Source organism: Erinaceus europaeus, chromosome 10 (assembly GCF_950295315.1).
Source record: "Erinaceus europaeus chromosome 10, mEriEur2.1, whole genome shotgun sequence".
In the NCBI taxonomy this organism is placed as follows: domain Eukaryota; kingdom Metazoa; phylum Chordata; class Mammalia; order Eulipotyphla; family Erinaceidae; genus Erinaceus; species Erinaceus europaeus.
Window position 1 is genome coordinate 38,428,038 of NC_080171.1, and position 21,700 is coordinate 38,449,737.

General features: G+C 41.3%; 1 protein-coding gene and 1 pseudogene across 2 annotated transcripts in view; one reads left to right on the forward strand and one right to left on the reverse strand.

Annotated features, from left to right (window-relative positions):
- The window catches only part of GNA14 (G protein subunit alpha 14), a 219,134-nt gene that overhangs the window by 38,261 nt on the left and 159,173 nt on the right, over positions 1-21,700 (forward strand). The gene's annotated exons all lie outside the window — the stretch shown is intronic.
- Positions 16,260-16,645, reverse strand: LOC103107332 (dynein light chain roadblock-type 1-like; annotated as a pseudogene).

Consider the following 21,700-nt stretch of genomic DNA (forward strand, 5'->3'; position numbering starts at 1 on the left):
CTGTGAACCCCATTGATCTGACATATGGTCCATGTCTATTCATATTTAGCACAGTGGCCTGTGTAACCTCTGCATCCCTGTAAGTCTCCTTTTCTTTCACTGTTTCTCACATTCTGTCAATAGTATGGAGAAAGAGAGAGGAAGCAAGAAAGGATGGAAAGAAATGAGAGAAAGGGACTAGAAAAGAAAGGGTTCTCATGGCAAGTGGCAAAATATAAAACAAAAGAAAATTCCAGCCAAGATCCCATAAGAGTAAAAAGATACAAATAGGGTTAATGGATCACAAACCTGAGCTAAGTGTTGGGGGATGAATTTAGGCAGCCCAGGTACAGAGAGAAAAGTGGTGGATGTGAACAAGAAGCTTGAGTGATTCACAAAGAGCTTGAACATTGCGTAAGGACCATAAATGCCAGCATGAGAGTTTGAGCCTTTTCCTGCCAGATAGGAAACCATTGAAAGATCTTGAGTCATGAGTGTGGATATAGCAGATAGAACAATCTGATCATCTGTAAGAAGGAAATGCATTAGATAACCATGGTGCACTATGATCAGGAATTACATACTATTGTGCTATAGGTTTTGTACAAATCATACTGTAACAAACCTGACAAAGCTAGAGGTAGATAGTTTTAAATATGCTCATTTGACAATTGATAAAGTAGGGATTTGGGGGATTCTCAAGTTCACACAGGGAGGGAAATTACAGCATTTGAATATGGGGATAGTCAGTTCTATAATCTGTATGTTTTGCCTTCTAATATACCCCATTTTTTTTAAAGGGAGTTGGTGGTGATTCTGAGGCCTATCCCAGTCTGTTGCAGCAGGGTTTTTCTACCCTGCCAGGCAATTCCTGATCATTAGCTGGGTGCCCTACAGTTGAGTTCAGTTCTGACATGGCCTACCCAAAGACAGCACTAGATGCTACAGGTTCAAGATTCAGTCCTACAAGGCCGTACCTGTGACCCCCATTCCCAGTGCCAGTCACAAACTTACTTTGGTACCTGTGCTCCCAGCTGACTGGCAGAGGGGCTAGGGCTTCCAACTGAACAGAGCTACCAGTGCATTCTCCTTGAGCAGAGTGCCTCAGAGAACTCAGCAAAATGTTCCACATAGCAGAGCACTCATTTATTATAAAAGTATGATTCAGGAAAAGCCATATGAAAATGATGCATATGGGAAGGTGTGAGGCAAGGGTGTGGACCTTCCACACCCTTCCCAAAAGCACCACTTTCCCCAAGCATCCCCATGCTCATTCGTCTGCAAGCTTTTCAAACCCATTTGTTTTTCTTCTCTTTATTGCCTCCAGGGTTATCATTGGGAATTAGTACCTGCATGAATATACTGCTCCTGGTGGACATTTTTTCTTATTTATTTATTTATTTATTAGACAGGATAGAAATAAATTGAGTGGGAGCAGGAGATAGATAGATAGATAGATAGATAGATAGATAGATAGATAGATAGAGACAGACACTTGTAGACCTGCTTCATCTTTTGGGAAGCTTCCCCTGTTGCTTCTTTTCCCCAGATCCTTGCTTATGGTAATGTGTACTTTCAACCAGGTGCACCACTGCTTGGCCTCTTCAAACTCATTCTTTAGGGACCAGAGGAATTATTAATAGATCACTAGGTAGGGAAGATGCCTTGCCAAACATGAGACCCAAAGCTGAGTTCTGTCAACCACATGCGAGTGCCACAACACTAGAGAAAGCTCTAGTACTGTGGTGTCTTCATCTCTCTGTCTTTCTTTATGAATGAAGAAACAATGTCAGCCTGGGAACAGTAAATTCACTCATGTGCAAGGCCTCCAGCTCTCGGGAAAATACTTCTTTGTAGGGAGCTATCTGGTGGTACACCCCACAGAGCACACACTTTTATAAGGATCAGGCTTGCAGTCCCCACCTGCAGTGGGAAGCTTCAGGAGAGGTGAAGCAATGCTGAAGGTACTATCTTTATATGTCTTCTCCTTCCCTTTCAATTTCTGTCTCTGTAAAAATAAAGGAATAAAATGGCCACCAAGAGCAGTAAATTTCACTGAGCCCTAGTGATCTGGTGGCAATAAAATAATTCCTTTATTATTTAGGCATGATTGATAAACTGACTGACCATTGGCCATTGGTGATTGAACTCAATCACATCTCATGTCTCCCTTGCGGTTAATGATGGGACTGAAAGTTCCAGTCCTCTAGTCAGGTGACTGGGGTCCCCTAGCATTTTGCCTTCATCCTTCCATACCTGTGGGACTTCCCCAAACTCACCTCACTCACATTATAAGAAACATGTTATCACTGTCTTGGATTCACAGTTCCAAGGATTTTTAGGAGCTTTGTTCCAGAAATATAGACCAAATACATATCTATTATCAATCATAAGATCACATCTAGTAACTGTTCTTCTGATTACATCAGATACTTAGAAAATCCAAAAGCAAGGAGGAGGCAGTCATCTTCTCCAGGAAGTGTGGTGCTGGCAAATAACTGTGCTGTATGTTTTTTTTTTTTTTTTAAAGATTTTATTTATTTATTTTTTAATTTTTTTTTTTATTTAAGAAAGGATTAGTGAACAAAAGCATAAGGTAGGAGGGGTACAACTCCACACAATTCCCAACACCCAATCCCCATAACCCACCCCCTCCCCTGATAGCTTTCCCATTCTCTATCCCTCTGGGAGCATGGACCCAGGGTCGTTGAGGGATGCAGAAGGTAGAAGGTCTGGCTTCTGTAATTGCTTCCCCGCTGAACATGGGCGTTGACTGGTCGGTCCATACCCCCAGTCTGCCTCTCTCTTTCCCTAGTAGGGTGTGACTCTGGGGAAGCTGAGCTCCAGGACACATTGGTGGGGTCTTCAATCCAAGGAAGCCTAGCCAGCATCCTGGTGGCATCTGGAACCTGGTGATTGAAAACAGAGTTAACATATGAAGCCAAACAATTTGTTGAGCAATCATGGATCCCAAGCTTGGAATAGTGGAGAGGAAGTGTTAGGGAGGTACTCACTGCAAACTCTAGTGTAGTCCTGCTTTCAGGTATATATTTTGCAGTAGTTTATGGATACGTGTGCACATAAGCTCTCTCTCACAGAAACTGGTGTATATCTAGATTATGGGACTTTGTTAGAAAGTGAACTACCTGAGATGAAATTAGAGTGTACTATTAAAGGAAAGGTCTCACCCGAGTAATGAAGCTGAAGGGTTGTCATTCCACACGTGAAGTCTCTGGATACATTCTGAGGTGAAGCATGTTGAGGTAGCAATTGTTGCTTTGGTTAGGTTGTGATTGGCAGATGCAATGTTATTTGGTTTGGATTGGGGGATGCATACGGGAAAGTGAGCCCTATCCAAGGGTTCCAGGACTGGGGGAAGTAGGGGCTTTATAGTGAAGATGTGAGGTTCCTGCTGTCTTAGGGTTCAAAAAGACACTCAATAGTTAATATTATCATCACATTATTTGTTAATTGGGTTAACTTTGAAAAGTCCCTTTGTTATGGTTTGCTGTACAGTACCCAGTATCTTGTATATAGCTGTGCTATTGGAAGCTTCTAATCTACTTGGTCTAGGCTTTTGAGAGAGTCCGCATATCAAATACATAGCCTATATATTAAAAAGGATTCAGTTTGTCTTTTGAGAAACTTTTTTTTATGAGAAAGATAGGAGAGAGAGAAAGAACCAGACATCACTCCGGCACATGTGCTGCCAGGGACTGAACTCTGGACCTCATGCCTGAGAATCCAATGCTCCATCCACTGCGCCACCTCCCGGACCACTGTGCTGTATGTTTTATACAAATCCTACTGTAACAACCCTAACGAAGATAGAGGTAGATGGTTTTAAATATGCCCATTTAACAATTGAGAAAGCAGGGGATTGGGGAGTTCTCAAGATCACACATGGAGGGAAATGCCAGCATTTGAGTATATGAATAGTCAGGTCTATAATCTGTGTGGGGCACTGGCTCTGGGTAGGTCAGATCAGTGCAGTTCTCCAGGGAAATAGTGGGTGACTTCCTGGAAAACACTGTGTAGGTGCAGTGTCTGTTTTCCTGGGCAACAAAGCTCATCTATCTGTTAGGATGTGTAAATATGTTTCTTGTTACCAAGACTGGATACAAGATGACTGAGTTTACTGATTCGGAAGCCACTGCCCAGCACCACAGAAAGCCAAACACTATCACACCAGCCTCTGCAAAAAGGGAAACATGTACATCTGTTGCCACTAGGAACCTGCACAGAAGACAGAGTGAAGTCCAGTCAGGCTCCCCTTCTGAATAAGACATGGTGTAAGTACAATTAAGTCCTGGAATACTTCGTTTTTGAAAGGTTGCATCTACACAAGTCAGGGAAAGTGGACTGAAAAGCCAAGAGTTGGGTTCAAGGGTCAATCAGAAAGGGGCTGAGTATGTTAACACTTCCTGCCTTCTAGACCACAATGGGACGGACTCCTTTGAACATCTTCCTAGAACAAAGTTTCTAGTTGGTCTTACATTACTATTCACTGTTTTAAAGAGGCAGAGGCAGAGATAGGGCATGTGAGTTCCCAAGATTCTCTTCCAAGTTTCCAAATTCAGGGTTAGCATATTAACTGCTGGCAGTTACTGTCTTCATTCAACCCATTTTATCAGCCTCAGGTCACCACCTCCCCCAGGTTGCTCAGTCCTTTGGGGGCCATGGTTTCAATTATTTTTCTGGCTGTCTCACTCTTCCCTACTTCTTGAGAAGAATGTGAAACCTCTGACCCCAAGATAAGCTTTCTGATCTAATTGTAAATGTTTGTAACTCCTTTTATGGTACACCATATACCATTCTTATTTGGGTGCTTAGTGTTGTGATTTGTAATCTTTTAATTGGAAAAGTAAGATACAGTGTAAGATTCACTTAAGTTCTGGTATATTACTTCATTTTTGAAAAAGGATTTGTGACTTCCAGGGTTTATTTTGATAAGTAGTAGTATCTTTCTAATGATTTTATTCATGATCTTTTTTTTTTCAATCTGTTTCCTGGCATTACTTTTTAAATTTTTATTGTTTACTTTTGGACAGGAGCAGGGAGAAATTGAAAGGAAAAGGGGAGGCAGGGAAGAGAGACACCTGCTGCATTACTTCACTGATCATTAAGTTTTTGCTCCTGAAAATGAGTTTGAATTGGAGTCTTTTCATGATAGTACATGTACTCTACTTTGCGCCCCTACTGGCACTGCTTTTGCTTATTCCTGTGGATGACTGGGTTTCTAAGAAGGTTACTTGCTCCACTCTGCCGTTATACAGCAAATCTTCATTCTGAAGCAGAAACTGGCCCACACGGCTGGACAATTGTCAGTAGGTTTATAGGACAATGGGACAGAATGTAGGAAGTCAGAGTTGTCATTGAAAACATGGCACTTTTCAGTCACCACAATGTGACATCTCAACAGTAAGACCAAGGAGGGATAGTACAAATAACTATGTGGCTTCTATGAATCTTCTGGCTTCTAGAAAACATAACTGTGTACTACCACAAACATGTATGTCATGCTGGTTTTGCAGTGACTCTTACAGTTATAACTCAGCAATCTAGTCACAGCAGCCCAAGCACAGAAACTGTGCTGTAGAGGAGGAATTGACAACAGTGAGTGATATAACTGATAGGGAGGTTGGCTACATTAAAAATAATTTTATTTATTTTGGATAAAGATAGAAATTGGAAAGGAAGAGAGAGATAGGGAGAGACATATAGGGAGGTAGGGAAAGAGAGAGAGAGAGACAGACAGACAGAGACAGACACCAACCTGCAGTACTGCTTCACCACTTGTGAAGTTTTCCCCTTGCAGGTGGGAACCAGGGGTTTGGACCTAGATCCTTGCACATGCTAATGTATGCTTAATCAGGTGTGCCACTGCCTGGCCCCTGGTTAGCTACATTTCAACCTGACATTATACTGATTCTCTTAAGTTTAGTACTTTTTATTTTTCATATTTTGGGGAAGAAAGTATAATTTTATTCCAGTTTCATACTTCATTGTGTATAAAAGATGCAAGTCACAAAATCATCATTGTAGGAAGTTCTGGGTGCTGAATGTCATAACTCTGATGGCTGTACTTAACTAAAGCCCTAAAGATTATATCTTTGCAGACAGCTTTGACTAGCAGTGTTGCATTAGGTAACTGACTTAACACCCTGTGTGTACCTCAGAAAGATTATAATCTGAGGGGAAGAAGGAAAAGGCAATATTAGCCTTAGTGCTTTCTCCACCCTGAATGCACAAATGCCACCACCTCCCTACCACTAATTTTCAGCAAACACATCTCTATAAAGATAGAGCTGACTCATGCTTTTGATAATGGAGTTTGAGTGATACCTGAGTCCCAAGATGATCCATTGAACTAAAAGTAGTTGTGGATCTTCCAGAAACCCCAACTTCCTTATAAAGTCCTTTGGGCATAGATTAAACTGCTTGGTCAATGTCAGATAAATTGATAACTTTTATGGTTCATTTAGGAAAGAGGCATTTTGGAAAGGGAATTGTTCAGACATCTGGATAGGTGGGTCTGGACTTGAATGTATGAGTTTGTGTGTGTGTGTGTGTTTTCTTAAATCATTTTATTGAAGGGATAATGATTTATGGTGCAGTTGTTGGCTTGAGTATAATTTTTCATCTCCCTGTGATAGGTGTTTGCAAAACGTAATCACCCCCAACCTAGGTCCCTTTCCACTATAATGCATCAAAGTTCCAAGTTTGATTGACAGCACTAAATGTGTCAGAATGATGCTCTTGCTCATTTTCTCAATAAATTAATCTTAAAACAAAGGGCAAAGGTGGCACAATAACATCGCCCTTCAAAGATTCTGGGAAATCCAGTGGCATAACCTGTCAGGATTTTAGTCTGTTCCACAGTTGATTATTATTTTTTGTTTCTTTCCTTTTTTCTGACACCAGAGTTATTATGGGGGCTCAGTGCCAGCACTATGAATTCACCTCTCCAGTCAGCCATTTTTCCTTTTTTTTTTCTTTCTATGTATTTTTATTGGATAGAAAAGAGAAATTGAGAGAGGAGGAGTAGGTAAAGTGGGAGAGAAAAAAACATCTGCAGCCCTACTTCACTACTTGCGAAGTCTTTCCTGCAGGTGGGGGTTGGGAGCTTGAATCTGGATCCTTGGGTCCTTGTACATGGTAATGTATGCTTAACCAGGTGACCATCACCTGGCCCCTCCCACAATGGATAATTTTCTCAGCAAACCAGCAGGATTTTGTTGTAGTTGTTTTTTAGAAATGCACCCATGGAAACCAATAGAGTTTTAGCAAACTGATCCTAAAAGGTTCTGTAGTCAAATACTCTGCCACTGAGCTAATGCAACCCCTGTCACACCCCCAAGTAAAAAAGGTTCTGCACTAAATAGACTCCTAGAAGTTCTATGACCCCAAACTTCAGTTTTTCAACTATACTGCAATATGTATAAAAATGGCATGAAAATAAAGATGCCTTTGATTACAAATGTCTATAAATGTAGAAACAGCGCTGCTTTTTTGCTCCCCTGGCAGTTTAACTTCTTTCATGTGCTTACCACACGAACCCCAGCAGTGATCCGGGCACTTCTATTTATTTACTTACTTATTTTGCCACTGGGGTTTGGTACCTGCACAACTCCATGGCCCAGTGGCCATGTTTCTCTTTTTCTTATAGAGACACAGAGAAATAGGGGTTGGAGGGGGAGAGACAGACACCTGCAACTCTGCTCCACTGCTCTTGAAGGTGGGGGTGAAGGGGTTGGACCTGCAAAGTAATGTGTGTACTCCACCAGATGTGCCACCACCCAGCCCCAAGCTGGACACCTTTAGACAGTAGACCAGGGAGGATGAAAGCATGTGCATGACTGAGTGTTCAGAGAAACACAGTGCACTCTCGGTACTTAGGTGTGAATGGAGGGAATTGTTCATTCTCCTCTGAGGACTGCAGAGGGTTTGACCTCTGACTCAGATTCCACTTTGACAGTAGAAGGGTGTCACCCCATAAAGGAGGGTGGGTGGTAAGTTCTATTCTCTATGTGCAGACAGAGCTCTAACTTAAATTATACATTCTGTACATTTTCTTATTTACTTACTCTTCCTAGGGTAGGCTTATCGTTGCCTCTGCAACCTCTGATTAGCTGCTGTAGTTATACTTCATACTTTATTATGTTTATCTGGTTCCTCATTCTGAGAAAATACTCTGTTCAACATTCCTACGTATTTCCTCAGTCATCCATGCATCATTATGGTCAAGAAGTCACCAAATCCTGGTGACTTTCATGTTTCCCATTCATTAAAATGCAGTGCTGAAAAACAGGATGAATTGAAGGGAGGGTGGTGGTGGATAGAATGAAGAATGGTCTCCCAAAGGTGCCTTGACATTCTAATCTCTGACTCCTGTGATTGTCACTTGGCATGGCTTACAGAATCAGGTGCATTAAAAATCAGGAACTGGGAAGCAGGATACTAGGGTATTCAGGTGGGCCCACTGCTATTGTGGAGTCCTTATAAGATATCAGAGTCGGTAGTCAGGCAGTAGCGCAGTAGGTTAAGCGCAGGTGGCGCAAAGTGCAAGGACAGGCGTAAGAATCCCAGTTTGAGCCCCTGGCTCCCCACCTGCAGGGGAGTCGCTTCACAGGTGGTGAAGCAGGTCTGCAGGTGTCTATCTTTCTCTGCCCCTCTCTGTCTTCCCCTCCTCTCCCCATTTCTCTCTGTCCTATCCAACAACAATGTCAATAATAACAATAATAATAACTACAACAATAAAACAGCAAGGACAACAAAAGGGAAAATAAATAATAAAAAATATATATATCAGAGTCAAAGAAAGAACTGTGGTGACAGAGCAAGGGTCAGAGCAGTACCATTTCTGGGAGGGACCACAAGCCAGGAATTCAAGGAGCTTCTAGAAGCTGAGATAGGCAAGGTAGGAATCTTTCTCTGGAGATTTTGGAAGAAACAGACCTGCAAGATCTTTGATTTTAGGACTTCTGACCAATGAGATGGTGAATTTCTGTGTGCTTACTGAGATAAAATATACATAACATAAAATCAGCCATTTTAGGGTGAAGAATGCATCAACAAAGTTGTACACTCACTAATTTCCCCCTACTGTCTTCCTAACCCCCTGTTACCCCCCAAAAAAAAAACATTGTGTACCTTTTAAGCAGCTGCTTCACACCCTAGTCTCCTTTGTCTCCCTGGTAACCACCAACTTGTGTTGTCTCTGTAGATTTGCCTGTTCCAGGCACTTCATAGAGATGAAGTAGTACATATGCTTCATTTTATGTCTGGCTTCTTTCCTTTAGCATAGAGATTTTGAGGTTTATCTTTGCAGTGGCATATGTCAGTGCTTCAGTCCTTTTTTTTATGACCAATACCTCATTTTAGGGGTAAATCATAGGTTATCCATTTATCTAAGGATAGCCATTTGGGTTATTGAACCTTTGGACTTTGTGAATTTGAACATGCTGTAAATATACATGTTCTTATTTGAGTACCTATTTTCAATTCTTTGAGGCCAATAAGGAGGAGTAAAATTGCTGGCTCATGTAACTGTGTTCAACTTTTTGATGAACTGCCAACTGATTTCCTTAGCAACTGAATCATTTTATACTCCCACTAGGCATATATAATTCTTCTACATAATTGTTAGCACGTTGTTTTCCTTAATCTTTAAAAAGTTGAGATGTCCAAGTGAGTATGGACTGCTGTCTCACAATGGTATTGGTCTGCATTTCTGTAATGGCAGATGATAAACATCAATTTTCATATACTTATTAACCATTTGTATATTTTACTTGGAAAAGTATCAATTTATATCCTTTGCCCATTTTTTAATTGGGTGTTGTCTTCTTGCATTTATGTTGTAAGAGCTGTTGATATACTATGGATGTTATATATTTTTCTTATATAATTATGTAAGCCACTAAATCTGTGACAGTTTGACAGCAGCAATAAAAAAAGTCCTATAGAGTTGAAAAGAAAGTTGAATAAGTTGTGGAAAAGATGCCATGGAATTCTGGGTAGCAGAAAGTAATGGATGGTCCATTTGAGATACTACTGTTAAGATGTACCTGTTTCAATTGCTTTTTTTAAAATTAAAAAAAATTTTTTTTTACTTTTTTTTTTAAAAAAGAGACATTAACAAAACCATAGGATAAGAAGGGTACAACTACACCCAATTCCCACCACCAGATCTCCGTATCCCATCCCCTCCCCTGATAGCTTTCCTAGTCTTCATCCCTCTGGGTGTATGGACCCAGGGTCATTGTGGGGTGCAGAAGGTGGAAGGTCTGGCTTCTGTAATTGCTTCCCCGCTGAACATGGGCATTGACTGGTCGATCCATACTCCCAGCCTGCCTCTCTCTTTCCCTAGTAGGGTGGGGCTCTGGGGAAGCGGAGCTCCAGGACACATTGGTGGGGTAATGCTTACATATGTCATTTAAGACGGGAGACTTATTGGTATAGTGATTAATGTTAAGAAGGAGGCAGACTGTACTGCTAAGACTTCATGTAATTGAAATTAAAGTGCTATTACCAGAAGGGCAAACAGATGCTTGTAAGTAAAAAACAAAAGAAATCTATTGTAATTAAAAAAAATAATAAAAAGATGGGTTAAGCGCACGTGGCACAAAGTGCAAGGATTGGTGTAAGGATCCCGGTTTGAGTCCCCAGCTCCCCACCTGCAGGGGAGTTGCTTTACAAGTGGTGAAGCGGGTCTGCAGGTGTCTATCTTTCTCTCCCCCCCTTTGTCTTCCCCTTCTCTCTCCATTTTTCTCTGTCCTACCCAACAATGACGACATCAATAACTACAACAATAAAACAACAAGGGCAACAAAAGGGAATAAATAAAAATAAATAAATAAAAATCAAAAGACTTCATGGGAGGCATGGCTTGTGCGGGTTTAAAACAATCAGAAGGTTTGTTACATGGCGGTACAGCAATATGGAATGGTATATTTTAGTACAGCATAGGCAGATATAAGCAGAGATAAGACTAGTCTGGACCATGAATCTGTAAGTTAGTTACCAGATTTCAGCTACATGTGTACAAGTCCTGGGAGGAGTGGCCATTGTGAGCACTGCGAGCGAGCAGGAAAGCCAGGAGCCAGAAAATGGAAGCACAGGAACAAAGGGGCCATGTCCTTAAATCCAGTCCTACCTCAGCCTGATATCAGCCCTGTGCTAACTAAGTTCTTACATACAGCCTCAGCCGTATGCTAATCAGGTCCCAAAGTCCTATTCATGGGCAGTGTCACAGCAGAAATCCCCTCAGGCCTGCAAAACAGTTTAAATTTGTTATCAATAGTGGTTTAGGAGATAGTAAGATTACAGATCATAGGTCCATCCATAGTGCACCCAACACCAAAGTCTATGCCCCCACCCTTCCAGTAATAACCACCATAGTCCTCACATAGTCTTAGAGACAGTTTTCTTTTTTTTTTAAGTTCTTTTTATTTTATTTTATTTATTTATTTCCTTTTGTTGCCCTTGTTGTTTTTTATTGTTGTAGTTGTTATTGTTGTCATTGTTGGGTAGGACAGAGAGAAATGGAGAGGGGAGGGGGAAGATAGAGAGAGGGAGAGAAAGACACCTGCAGACCTGCTTCACCGCTTGTGAAGCAGCCCCCTGCAGGTGGGGAGCCAGGCCTCGAACCAGGATCCTTACACGGGTCCTTGTGCTTAGCGCCACCTGCGCTTAACCCGCTGCGCTACGGCCTGACTCCCGAGACAGTTTTCTTTTACTTCTGTTTTATTTATTGCAAATTCATGTGTTTTAGTGCTCTATATTCCACATATGAGTATAACTATTTGGTAATTGTCTTTTATGTTATTTCTTTCAGAATAATCACCCCCAGTTATATCTATTTTGTCCCAAAAATGTAATATCATCTCTTTTTTATTGCAAAGTACTATTCCATGGAATATACATCCCATAACTTCTCTACCCGGTCATCTATTGGTCGGCATTTAGGCTGCTTCTATTATTTGGCTGTTGAGTAAGCACTACATTTAAATGTACACAGGCTTTCTTTTAAAAAATGTTTTATTTATTTGATGAGAGATTTTCGGAGAGAAAGACACACAGAAAGAGGCAGAGAGAGACCAGAGCACTGCTCAGCTCTGGCTTTTGGGTTGAGTGAGGAATTAAGCTTCTGAGCTCAGTGTCTTAGGCATGAAAGTCTTTGCATAACCGTTGTGCTGTCTCCCAGGCCCCAATGCAATGTACTCTAAAGGTCACAACCAAACATGACTATAAGTCCATACTTCAAGTAACCTTATACTTCTGCATTACAGGACCAACTTTTTTGGTTTGCAGATGTATATTCTTTGATAAGCAATTTCCTGGCATTTATAAACACCTCTTGCACCATTTGCAAGGGTTAGGTTAGTTGAAAGAAGACCAGTTTTGTGACATACCCATTTCAGAATATGCAGTAAGCCAAATGTGAGTGAACAGGTAAGTCAGCTATTGCCAGCCTCTCGGAAGTAGAGAATTTTATTTCCTTTCACATGTGATGGGAAGGCCTCTGACAGATGGACCAAGTTAGGCACCTATATTTGTTTAGATTTAAAATTTTTTAGGTAAAATGATAAAATGAACATAGAAAAAACTGTTTCTTTTTGAGGTTCAGTTTCAATAGAAGGTTCAAAGGAAACACTTTGGGGCTAGTGGTGGAGAGCTAGAGCCTGGCTTCTCAAGAGCTAGACCTCAGAGCACCACTGACAGTATTCAGAAAAATAATGGATCTGCCACCTGTCAGACTCCAGATCTACAACATCTGCACTGAAGGGCGAAGAAAAAAATAAATGAATTTTCTTTGACTTTTTTTAAAAGTAATACACATTTATGAACACGAGGTTGATAGACTTCCGTAACCACATTTTTATTCTTTTTAAAAATATTTACTTATTTATTCCCTTTTGTTACCCTTGTTGTTTTATTGTTGTACTTATTATTATTGTTGTTTGATGTTGTTGTTGGATAGGACAGAGAGAAATAGAGAGAGGAGGGAAAGACAGAGGGGGGGAGAGAAAGATACCTGCAGACCTGCTTCACTGCCTGTGAAGCAACTCCCCTGCAGGTGAGGAGCCAGGGGCTCAAATCCATGTGTACTTAACCCGCTGTGCTACTGCTCGACTCCCCCACATTTTTATTCTTTACTTTTTAGAGAGAGAGGAATCAAAAGTGAGAGTGACTAAGCCCAAAATACCATTTCCCTATCCATGGAGTTCTCTTGCTGCTGTCCATGGTATTTCCACATTATGTCAGGGATTGAACCTAGGGCCTCATGCATGGCAAGGCATGAACTTTACTCACTGGCCCATGTGCTAGGCCTCCAATGTCCCCATTTTAACATAAATCCAAAGAGATTTGTATGAATAGAAAAGTTTTGGGGTTGGGTGGTAGCTCACCCAGTAGAGGACACATGATTGGCAAAGCAGTGCTGCAGGTGTTTCTTTCATTCTGTCTCTTTCTCTCTTCTCTCTTTTTGTCTCTCACTCTCTGTTGAAAGAAAGAAAAAATTCTTCCCCTACCCACCAGAGTGGTGAAGCTGTACAGACACTGAGCCCCAGTGAAAACCCTGATAGGAGAAAGAAAGAGAGAAAGAAAGAAAAAGAAAGAAAGAAAGAAAGAAAGGAGAGAAGGGAGAAAGAGAGGAATCAAGGAAGGAAGAAAGAAAAGAAAAGAAAGAGGGCTGGGGAGACCCGCATAATGGTTCTGTAAAAGACTTACATGCCTGAGGCTCTGAGGTTCCAAGTTCAATCCCCAGCACCACCATCAGCCAGAATTGGGTATTGCTCTTGCCTATCTTCCTTCCTTCCTTCCTTCCTTCCTTCCTTCCTTCCTTCCTTCCTTCCTTCCTTCCTTCCTTCCTTTTTTCCTTCCTTCCTCCCTTCCAACCTTCCTTCCTTTCTGTATCTCTCATTAAAATAAAATAAATAAAATATAAAAAAAGAAAACAAAAGTTTTAGAAACACTAGAAAGAGGCCATTTAGTGATTTTGGTAAAGGACGTTAGAGAAAAAAAAATGGGTCTTGCATACACTAGACACATAAGCTAGAATGTTCAGTTTTGCTTGTAGTCCCACTCAGAAGTGAATCACTTAGAGTCCAATGCAGCTAAACTAAAAAGACAAAATTCCAGGGCCAACAGAATAGCTCACTTAGCTAGTGTACTACTTTGCTCTGTGGGTGATGCAGGGTCAGGCCTGGCTCCCCACTGCATTGAAGGAAGCTTTGGGGCTATGATCTCTCACTCTCTCTCCCTCTCCCTCCCCCCTCAAAAAGTCAGCCTAGAGGGTAGTCCCAGAGATGACAAAAGAAAAAATAAAAAAGATAGAATTTTAATCCCTCTATCAGCAAGAAGATAAAATAAAAACAATTTCAGTTTCAGACAGTAGTTATGAGGATTTCATACACTTGCAGAAGAAGCATTTGTCTGGAAATCTGGATTCAGGGGAATGGATTCTGTTGTTTTTATTGCTGCTGGAGCTCAGCCACATCTCCTAGCTGCCTGTGATTGATCAGCCCTCCCAGCTGAAGGGTCAAGACCTCAGGCAGGAATGTAATAATTTCTAGTCGTGTATGGTGGTTTTCTACCTCTCGACCCTACTCCCAAGCCCTGATTCAGTCTCTGATTCACAAAAACAATATTGTCTTGCTTTGTATGGGGTATTATGCCAGTATGAGGTGGAGTGAAACCCTTGTTTTATCCCAAGACATCTAGACCTTGTGTCACTAAAAGAAGTGGGGAGCCTCTCTGTTCATCCTTCTGCATGTAGTTTGACCTCCTCCCTGATCTTTATTTTATCTAATTGGCTTATAAAAATAAATTATCACCAGGATTACTTCTGGGGTTCCATGCCTGCACAACAAACCTTGCCAGCCATTTCCCCCTTTTATGTATATATTTATTTTTTTGACAGAGACAGAGAGAAATTGGGAGGGGAAGATAGGGAGAAGGAGAGACATCTGCAGCACTGCTCCACTGCTGCACTGCTCATGAAACTTCCTTTCTGCAGGTGGGAACCAGAGGCTTAAGCCCAGGTTCCTATGCATGGTAATATGTGCTCAGTTGAGTACACTACTGGCCCCTCCCCATTTTTCAATCAATAGCAATGCAGAGCCTGATAGGATAGGGGTGGGTGGGAACAGGAAAAACCAACTGTCTCAGCCTAATCAGATCCACATCTCTGTGTTTATTTAATCTTATTTATTTTATTTTTATTATTATCTTCATTTATTGGGTAGAGACAGCCTGAAATTGAGAGAGTAGGGATAGAAAGAGGGAGAGAGGCAGAGAGACACCTGCAGTACTGCTTTACTACTTGCTAAGCTTTCCGTTTGTAGGTGGGGACCAGGGGCTTGAACCTGGGTCTTTGTGCACTTTAACATACACGTTCAACCAGGTGTACCACCACCCATCCCTGATCTGCACCTCTACATCCAGGAGCTTTGAGGGCCTGAAATATGTTTAGTATCATGAATATAACAGTGAGCAAGACCAGGTCTCTGCCATTACCAAGTTTCCATGTGTGGCAGACACAGCTATGCAGACAGCTCAGCATGCCCAGTACATTATGCAACAACTGAAATCTGGGAACAGTATCAAGTGATAAGAGTTGAACAGATAATTAAATTTGGTGGCAGCCCAAATAGTGGAACCAAGAGAGTTTTGTTTGAAAAAATAAGTAATATTTGTCTTGTGGACTGAAGGAAAAGAAATTGGAGTAGGTTGGATGGCATATGCAAAATGGATGTGCAAGTGAGCACCACCATCCACCCCCAAGTTATTTTTTAAGGATACAGACAGAAGGCAGAGAGGGACAGAGGGAGAGGGAGAGGGAGAGGGAGAGGGAGAGGGAGAGGGAGAGGGAGAGGGAGAGAGAGACACCACAGCACTAAAACTTCCTTCAATGTGGTAGGGATTAGAATTCAACCTAGATCATGTGCTTAACAAAACAGTGCACTAGCCAAGTGAGTTTTGTTTCTTTTTTGCATTTTGATTATTTTTAGTTAAAGAAAAATATCTTTTTCTAAGGACAGCAAAGTAACCTGAAGGTCAGGAGGAAATAGGATGCAAGCTTCTCACAAGCACTTGTTCCAAACCTGAACATGAGCAGAGAGGGCCCTTCTGGGAGCTCAGGGGTTATTGGCAGCAAAGGCAGGGTCTGGTGTAATGGGTGGACTGCAGCCCAATCATGGTTCTGGATTGGTCTGAATGGGCTTGTTGGTGATTTTCATGTGCCAGTCTGTTGACATGATTAACACTATTATTCTTGGCATGTGGGGGCAAGCATTAAATTAAGGAATGAACAGCAGCCAAGAAATGTGGTTTATGCAGTTGGATTCTGAATCACAATCAGGAAATAGTCTTTATCTAGTGCAACTATAACTTCATTTTTCTTGGAGTGAATTCGAAGAAAGGTGAGATCATTCTGTGGGTCAATTTTGCACATGGTGCTCTAGGTCTTCAGGATGAAGTTGTACATAGGTTGGCATATTGTGTGGTGGTGGGTTTGTCCATAGTGCTTTTGATGGGAATGCCTTCTGTGTTCACCAAGATGATGCACTGCACTCCTTTTTGGCTCTGAAGTCATTTCAGTGTCTCCTCTACTTCTGCCATCTTGGACTGTTCCTATACCTCGGCATTGCCAGCACCCAGCCCTGTCCCAGTGCCTTAGCACACCTGCACAAAGCTCCCCAAGTGAACTAATTTGTTATCCTGTATCAACTTGTTATATGGGAATTTTATTACCTTCAGAATAAGCTAGATCATTATAAAATATTTCTAGACCTTTATGGTGAATTAGTTACTTACTGCTATTATTTTGACCAGACCACTACTCAGTTCTGGCAGAACTGGGACCTCTGAGCATCAGGCATCAAAGGTGCTTCTTAAAAGATGGCAGCAGGTGTCATGGTTTCACAGTCTAGCAAAGAGCTAAGGATTCACGCTCTCTTTTACAGCCTCATAAAGGCTATGAGAGTCTCTGGGATATGTATGTGTTGGGTTGTTGGAAAAGCCATAACATATTTTTGCTTTGATAAGCATAGAAGAATATGTCATGATTTTCCCAACAGCTCTATAGTTAACATTAGGATGAGGACACAACTTATCATTCAAACTGGGGAAATAAAGTCTGAATGGGTGCTGTAAATAGCTCGGTCAGCACAATAGCTACAAACTAGGACTGCTTAAGACAAACCAGGATGGTATGATCACCTATGCTTTATGTTCTATGTAAGTGAGAATTGAGGGAAGCCAGGAAGCCATGAGTGGACTTATGATATTTCTAGCCTGATACAGGAAGACAAAAATGTCAAACCACAAATTTATAAAAGGACTTCAAATGAATAACCAGCTAGGTTTCAGATGGGTAGAAGGGTAGAAGGGACTTGCCAGGAATAAAGGATTGATATGTGAACAGCATTTAACTGTAAATTCTATCCAAACACCTCACAGTTTAACAAGTTAGAACTTGCCATTGACTTAGTCAGCAGATCCTCTTGGTCACTATTTCATAAGTCTGCCAATGAAATGTCTTTGTCTAGTGGAGAACTTGGGGGGTCTATTCAGTGTTTCCTGCCCAGAAAAGCAACCTCGAGTTAGTTATTTTTAGGATTTATTTGGAGATTATAGGTCCTTGAAAGATTCAGGAGCAAGGACCATAGGCATCAAGATCCCCCTTGAATTCTCAAGCAAACATCATTTTATAAAACTGGAGAAACTTGATCCTGAGGAAATTGAAAGAATATGCCCTAAGCTCAACAAGTGGCCATGAAACCAGAACCAGTTTCTGCTTGGACACACAGATGGTCTCTAAGTTTTTGTCCCATCTATTGTCATGAGAGGGAAGGACTTAATGTGTGTCTGCTCTCACCTCCTAACTTCTTGTCTCAACACCATGGAGTTGGGGAGCAGGGGAAACAGCTGAGATTAGCAAAAAAGAATGAGTTCATGGCAGCACAGAGTGCTGTCACCTGAAAACTAGTGTGACCTCCATCAGCTCTGCCCCTGTACTTCCATGTATGCCTAGCCTTGGAGTGACACACTTCATTTGTTCAGGCTGCCTAGGAGTCAGTGACCCTACTTTATAGGAGTGACATAGGTCTAGGGCCTGGAATGTCAGATCTCAGTTGGAGACATCCATATCCTGCCTCATGCATCTCACCTTCCTATCTCCCAGGGCTGGGTGGTCCAAGGGACAGAGCTAGGGTGATGATCCAGATTTGCCCCAAACATCATGGCCAATATTACCATATTCTGGATAAGGGCCACAGCAGTCTCTAAAACCATCATACTATTTTTGTATGTGAGCCAATTTGAAAGGTTTATCATTTAGGAAAAATAAAAATATCTAGTTTTATTTAATTTATTTTTTTTATTACCAGGACTTCACTGTTCTGGGCTGATTTTTTCAGATAAAGAGGTTGAGAGGTAGAGATAGATACATAGATAAGTGGATGGATAGACAGATATGTTCTGATTTCTCCCATTCCTATGATTCATGCACCCAAAAAGCAATGGCAGCCACCAAGTTAACTGTAGGGACCAAAAGCAAAGCATTTAAGTTCTACAAGGAAAGTTTACTGGAAGCAGAATAGCCCTCCAGCAAGGGAAGTAACAGGAAGAAAGAAGAGGTGCTCCCTCAAAGAAACAGGGTTGGGGGGAGTCTTTGAATGAGGTGTATAAACTTGGCAAGGACTGGTGTCATAAATAACTTTGCTATCTCTTCAGTGTACTTAGATGTTTCATAGTCTGCATACAAATCCATCTTGTCAGTTCCTGCTATGGTTCCTCTGATGGTTACATGGAAATCTTGTTCTATGGGGGCCAGGTGGTGGTGCATCTGGTTGAGCGCACACATGTTACAATGCACAAGGACCAAGGTTCGAGCCCTGGTCTCCACTTGCAAGAAGAAAGCTTTGCAAGTGGTAAAGCAGTGCTGCAAGTCTCTGTCTCTCTATCTCCCCATTCCCTCTCAATTTCTGACTGTCTCTATCCAATAAATAAAGATAATTAAAAATGTTAAAAAAAATAGAGAAAAATCTTGTCCTCTGCACAAGTTTTGCAGCTTCACTAGTGTTATCTGACACATTGGGACATCTCAACCATGGCATCTTTTGGTAACATGGAAGCTGAAGAACTCTTGGTCTTCTCCCCTGTCTATAGCCACTGTCCATTTTTGTCAGATACATAAATACTTTCCATAATACCAAAGTTTCCTTCAGTGCCATGGGTCTTGGACTTAAACCTGGGTTGCCAATGTGGCAAAGCAGATGCACCACCCAGCTGACCTACTTTGCTGACCTAGCATTACATTTTATTTTAGTTTACTTTATTTGATTTAATTTATTTGTTACTAGAGCACTGCTCAGCTCTGGCTTATGGTGGGACAGTGAATTGAACCTGAGATTTAGAGGCCTCAGGCATGAGAGTCTTTTTGCATAACCATTATGCTATCTCCCCTGCCCTGCGTTACCATTTTATATGAACTTATAGTCTCTGCCTCTTTCACAAAAATTCGCCCACTCTTTCTCCTGGCAATATATCATCTTTGTGTTTGAAGCCTGTTTCTTCATAAGAGCAAAATTTGTGTAGAATCAACGTGCTTGAGGATTTCAACTACAATATGGAAAGCATTATATCAGGGTAAGGTTTTATGGAGAAAAGTTTGTGAAGAACAGTCATCTGCTCTGAGCTAAGGATCTGGATATCTTTGCACAAAAAGTTGTTTTTTTTAATGTATTTTGATTTAATCTGGGTTTACAATATTATACTTTAGAGTCATAGTTTTGCACATATGTATGTGTTTAAGATTCACCATAGCCACCACCAGTGTCCCAAAACCATTAGACCAAAGAGACTGGTCTGTTTATTCCTTCCAATAACCACTACAGTTTGCACAGAATCTAAGAGTTAGTTTGGTTACCTTTCTTTTTCTTTTCTTTAAAATTTATTTATTTATTCCCTTTTGTTGCCCTTGCTGTTTGTTTTCTTGTTGTAGTTATTATTGTTGTCATCATTGTTGGATAGGACAGAGAGAAATGGAGAGAGGAGGGGAGGATAGAGAGGGGGAGAGAAAGACAGACACCTGCAGACCTGCTTCACGGCCTGTGAAGCGACTCCCCTGCAGGTGGGGAGCCAGGGCTCGAACCGGGATCCTTAAGCTGGTCCTTGTGCTTTGTGCCACGTGTGCTTAACCCTTTGTGTTACCGCCCAACTCCCTGTCTTTATTTTATAAACTCATTTGTGTTCATTATTTATATACTTATGTATGAATAAAAACATCTGCTATCTTTCACTTATTTCACTTATCTTGATCACCTGACTGCCATCTATTTGTTCCCAAAGAGTACAGCACCATCTTTTCAATGACAGAGTGATAATCCACTGAATATATAGTCCATAGTTTCTTTAGAAAATATTTTTTCATCCTCACTGATATTTTAAAATTCTTGAATCCTAAGGCAACTAGTCAGTATCTTAAAATTATAGGAATGTGTGGCCAAATATGTTCCATTCATATGATAGACTGATACATTTTTTTAAATATTTACTATTTATTCCCTTTTGCTGCCCTTGTTGTTTCTTTTTATTGTTGTAGTTACTGTTGTTGTTATCATTGTTGGATAGGACAGAGAGAAATGGAGAGAGGAGGTGAAGAGAGGGGGAGAGAAAGAGAGACAGCCTGCAGACCTGCTTTACCACTCACTTGTGAAGCAACTCCCCTGCAGGTGGGGAGCCGGGGGCTGGAATTGCGGTCCTTATGCCAGTCCTTGCACTTTGCGCCACTTGAGCTTAACCCACTGCACTATCGCTCGAGTCCCGATAGACTTCTATTTTTTACTGTTGAATCTTTTTCAGAAGCTGAGTCATACTGAAAGTAAAATGTAGGACAAAATTTCAAGTGATAATAAGACAGTTCTCATTTCTAGACATAATATACTTTCTTAGTGAAAGTTAAGTGAGAAACCCAAACCAGTGAGCCACTGGTTCAGAAGAGCTCCAAAGGTCTTCAGATAAAAATGAAACAAGCCTTGATTATGTTGCTGTAATTATTATTTTTTGCTCTTTATTTTTTGATGGAGGAGGAGGGAAAGAAGTAGAAGTAAAGACACCTGCAGCACTGACCCACTGCTTGTGAAGTTTATCCTCTGCAGATGGGGGTCCAGGGATTGAACCAGGTCCTCACATGTAATCACATGTTCTTGCTGTGGTTATTTATCATTTATTCCATCTACCCTTGATGAGTGCCATCATACTGCAGTGGGCTCTGATGAGTGTCATCACACTGCAGTAATAGCAACTCTTTCTGGTGATAGAGGGGGGTACTTACGATGTTTTTATCTCCATAAAAAAATTTTAAAAAACGACTCCTTGGAGAGCACAAGTGTTGAGATCATTTGATGGGAAAAGCAAGTTTTCTGCAGAGCTTCCTTAGCATCAGAGCCAGATGGTGACATGCCCAGCATGGGCTCTGTCAGTGCCTGAGAAGCTATGAGTCTGTCATTCACACAGCCCCCTGGAGCCCTAACGGGCTAAGCATTGATTTCAAACATCTCTTTCAAAACTTAACTTCTACAGAGGCCTCTTTGAAAGGAGCCGGTAAGTAGGCAGGTTCTGGGAGCGTTTACTTTATAGATTAGAAATACAAGAGGTTTAATTAGGCTCTGCTAAACCAGTTCTAATTGTGTTGATGGTAAATGTGTTTCCT